We start from the raw sequence: 5,000 nt of genomic DNA on the forward strand, positions 1-5,000 counted from the left end.
CTGCGAGTGGCACTCGGTTATCGTTCTCTTTTTCTTTTCATTTTTTTTTTGTGAGCCACCGACCCATCGTGTCTCCCCCCCCTCATTTCCATTTCCTTCCATTTGCTTGTCACTTTTGCTGGCCGCACAGAGAGCACTTTTTACATTTTACGGTCCATTTTTTTTTTCTCTCGGTGTCGATGCCTTTTGCGAGGCGAAAAAGCACGTTTGCGGAGCGGACTTTCTAATGACAGCAGCGCACGGTGTCGTGGCGGAGGACAGATGTATTCGCGCGCTAAGTGGACGAGGGATTTTTTATTCCATTTAGGATGCTGGCCGCCAATCGTTCGTGTTGCGGGTAGGTTGGGGAAGTGAATTTGATTGATTGAGGTCGCACCATTACTGTGTCACTGTGCTGGGATCTTGCTTAGTTTATCATGAAAAAAATATGTATTTGTAAAGCAAGTACTTCTACAGCAATTGTTACAGCTAGAGAAATGGAAAGATTTTTCATACCTTTCGAATCTCCGGGATTGTATAAGGAGCTCAATTTTAGAATTCAATTTTAAGTGAAAATTGTCGCAATTAAATTTAAACAGGATACTGAAAGTCTTATTGGCTAGAGGAATCATTTGACAAAAATATTCCAGTTTAGAAACATATTGAAAACAAATGGAGAAAAAAATCGTGGTAAATCCTGGTGGCATCCAGAGCGGGCCATTTAGGCGCCTCTCCGTCATTAGGGATTACCGACGGATTTATCCTAATTGAGTTTGATTTGATTTGTTTATGTTAATTATGATTCGGGTCATGAATCTCTCCGCCATTGTTCCGCCCGCCTGACGCCTGGTCCCCCGTTGTTTTTTCTCCGTTTTTTCTCTTCTTTTACTCGCTATCTTTTGGCAATTGAAGTCGATTTGCGTTCCATTCCTGCGTACAAGTGGCAAATCGTTTTTGTTACTTTGTTGCGTGGCATTTCGCCGGAGTTTTCCCTCCTTTTTTTGGAGACAGAATAGAACACATTCCGGGGAAAAGGGAACGAAGCAGAGCGTTAGCGTTAAATCATTATCCCCCCGGTTGGGTTGGGTCACAGAACGCCAGCGGCAGCAATGCGTGTGTCCTTTTCGCACCGACCACCCACTCACCTTCCGTCGGCGGTAATGAGATTCTGATCGCACCCGGAAAAGCATCAATTTTCGTCTAATTGAATCCACCATTTGCTACCACTCCCCGGTGCCGGGAAAACAAAGCATCCACAGCCAGAAAGTGGCAGAATGCTTTCCCTGCTTGACGGTTTTTTGGCGTTCCAACGAACCGACACAAATCGCTTTGGTTCTGGGTATGCTGGGAGGCTGGAAAAATCCCCACAAACCACGACAACCAGGTGGTGGGGGTGGGACTAATTAATTCGTACCAAAAAAGGTACCGGCCAGGGACCAGGGCCAGTGCTAGTAGCCAGACAATTGGCATGAGCAGTGGCAGAACCGCAACAAAACGGCGGTGAATGTAGCGGAATGTTTAACAATTCATAAGTCCCAAGCTGAAACTTTGCTCATTAGAGGCCACCATGTCCTCTCGTCCTCTCGTCCTCCGTCTGCGCTGGAAGTAGATGGAAGTTCGAGCCGGACCAGCGAGCGATCTTCCTCTCTCTCGCTCTCTTTATCACTCTCCGAAGGCGGTGAAAAAGTCGTAAGTTAAGCTGAGCGCAAGAAGATATTCGGGATAAGGAATGCTTACGTTCACCTTGGGATTGTGGCATGTCGTGACGAGCGACCATCAAGTGAAAGCAGCGGAAGCAGCAGTCGAGATACGTAGTAAACCCTTGTAGCTATGTAGCTCTTCCATTAATCATGCACACCTTCGCTCGCGGGATTCGCGTTGTTGGGCAAACAAACATTTCTAACTTTCGGTAAATTCGCCTCTCTAATTTGCGGCCAAGGAGCCAAGGGGGGTTCGCGAAGTAGCTCTGCGCCATGGTGTGTCACCGTTGAGGTGCCTGTGATGCTGGAATATACTTGGAGTCCTTTGCGGAGTGTTAAACGGAGTGGATATTTTGCGGATGAGTAGTATAAGTAATTATGATTGTGAAATATTAGCCGGGGACTTGTGGATTACAAAATGAAGTTATGTATTAAAGAATTCTTATTTTTTGGAGTCCTTGCGCTTGAAGTTGTTTTGTAAATTAATATTCTAAACAAAGTATGCCTTGACTGTCTACTAGATCCAGGCGTCTTTACAAATTGTTTTTCAAGAAATTTCTTCAGTGAGATTAAAATAAGAATTTATAAATGTTAATTGATAAATAATTTAAAGTAGTAGTACCACTATTTAGAAGCCTAATTGTTGTCAGAAAATCCGAAAAGCCTTCCCTACGGTACCATAATCATCCCTGGAACCGGAAGCAAAACCATTATTGCTCCGTCAAAGGTGAGCTCAACGGATGAGCCCGTGTCATGTCTTCGTAAACTCCAACGGAGTGCAACGGCCTTACCGGGAACTGGCGTATCATGGCCACAAAACACGGAAGGAATCCCCCTTCCTCCCACTCCTTCAAGAAGGTAACAACATTTCCACTTTATGACGTGCCTTGTAGTCTGGATGGCCTTGTTTCAGGACGTGCCTCATCCTTCCAGGGCGGCCAGAAACAATTTGCGCTGGACCACTGGCTCCATTCCGCCGGGCATTCAATTGCCAGTCGCTTTTCGACACCCGGCATGTAGCCCCGGGCTGGGTTTGGCGGTAGATCCACTAAGCGAAGTCTTCGAGCGGTAGGCAATAAATGGCAGTAGCAGCGAGAGGGAAGTGTTTTGTGGTGATGATCCTAAGGCAACTTCACTTCACTGCCTTCTCCTCGTCCGCTCCTCCCGGTTGAGCGGTGAAGAGGATGATGATGGTGGCGATGGTGCTGATACTTGTAAAACATTATTATTATTGTGAGAACGCTCACAACTGGCCGTCGGTTGGCGGGGTGGGGGGATTGCTCACGGGGTTCCCTTCATACGACCGCAACCTCACGGCTTTTGGGATGTTTCCTAGATGACCGCTGTGTGCGCGCGCTCACCTTTAGCAACCCTCCCGACTCGAGTGGATGGCTTTCGTGCCAGGGAACAGTAGCTCGAGCGGTCTGGACCCTGGTGATTTTGATGTTGCCAACGCGACAGCTTTGTTCTCGTGCATTGTTGCTCTCGGGAATGTGCTCTCGGCTAACGACTCTCTGGTGTCGCTTAATTTTGACCAGGACATGGCGTTCCGGGCGGTACGAACCGTACCCAGGTGCTGGTTATGTTTGGTGTTACGGCTCGACTCATCCTAGGCTGATTGTTATCGCTCCCTTTTTTTGCCGAGTAGATTCACTATCGACCTGACTTGACGGATGAACAGTTGAAGCAATTATTCAGAAACATGGTTCAGAAAGCAGAATATAAATTACGGTTTTATTACAATGACTACTCCGTTAATATTCCTTGCGGTTTGGAGTTTGTGCTAATCCGAGGGAATTAAGGGCCGGACCATGGCATGGTACCATTTATGCTAGCAGTTGATGCAATCGGAAACTCGGTTGAATTTGGTTTGGTTGGTTGAATAAAAGTAATGATACACTAAAAAACTAAATAAAAAGAGGTAAAAATAATTGCATTCATTAAATAAAGGCGGCTTGGTTTTATTTGAAAGCAGATCATAGTAGACTTAAAAATCAAAGCTTACTAAGTAATACGTTTTTTTCATCAAGTTTCTTATTAGATTGTCGAATGTTTTTTCAATATTACATCTCCTATAAATTATGTTTTCTAGAATATTTTCGTCAACTTTTACAAAATGATTTCCTATTCTGCTTTTCAAATTAATCCAACAATTAAATCTAGAGTGTTGTGATTTATCGAAGCGATAAACCCACTATCCTTACAGTTTCTCTCGAAAAACAGTAAACCATTTTCCCGTGTCGATGATTGTTCCTCGCAAAATCTCACCTAATTACTGATCTACCGGTAATTATCTACCCTAAAATGGGTTTTTGTGCCGCGGCACTCCTACAGTCCTGCCTGTGATTGGATTTCGTAGAGTGGCCCCTTATCTATTCCGAATGATTCAGCAGTAAAGCGATCCAATCGCAATCAATCGTCCAACCACGGACCGCGGAGATCACGACCACCAATCTCTGTGAACCTGGCCCGTAAGAACTCGACAATCTGCTTCCTCGCTTGCTATTACATATCGATTATTTATTTTACATCAATATTTCAATTGGAAACGGTACGGCATTCGGTAGCGCAGTGTTCCCGTTGCCGTCGCCATCGTTGGATCATCTTTCAAAACCTCCCAACCCAAAAATTCCGATCCGATGCTCGTCGTCTGCGCCAGTGCCGCGCTCCACAATCAATCTCTTCATTCCGCGTGTCGTGCCATATCCGTTCTATCGTCAGGCACGGATCCACTGTGTCACTGTGGCTGCACTGTGGATTGAATTTTCTGCCAATGTCATTACTTCGTAGGCTTCCCTTTTTTTTTATTTTCCCCGAGGGTGGGGCCGGGATTGGTTTGGGAAAATCTCAGACCAACGATGACAGAAGGTGCAAGGGGGGCAGGAGCAGTTTTTGGAGTGGCAGCTGGCGTTCTATTGAAAGTGTTGTGTGGCCCTCAAAATGTGTCCTTTCCGGAGCCGATTGTCGATTGTGGTGCGGTGAAGCCATTGATGGGAGCTTGTGATGGTTTTTGGGGAGTGACAAAGAGAAAGAGAGAGATCCAACTCTTATCTATCCTCCTAGAGCTATTTCATTTTGGGGATATCGTATTTCTGGTGTTTATTAATTAACCAAAAGTGCTTTGCTAGAAGTAAAGTAAATCCATTTAAATGATTTAAACATAATTGTTCAAAAACTCTTCAAAATATTTCGTAAAGAGACAAATAACAGGATTTGTCTGCTAAAGCGTGCCATTCCAACCTAACAATACCAATAGGCATCACCAGCAGCAGTAACAGGAGCAACAAAAAGCACATCCTTACGATGAGCCGATCAAGGGGT

This window comes from Anopheles aquasalis, chromosome 2 (genome assembly GCF_943734665.1).
Source record: "Anopheles aquasalis chromosome 2, idAnoAquaMG_Q_19, whole genome shotgun sequence".
NCBI classification, from domain to species: domain Eukaryota; kingdom Metazoa; phylum Arthropoda; class Insecta; order Diptera; family Culicidae; genus Anopheles; species Anopheles aquasalis.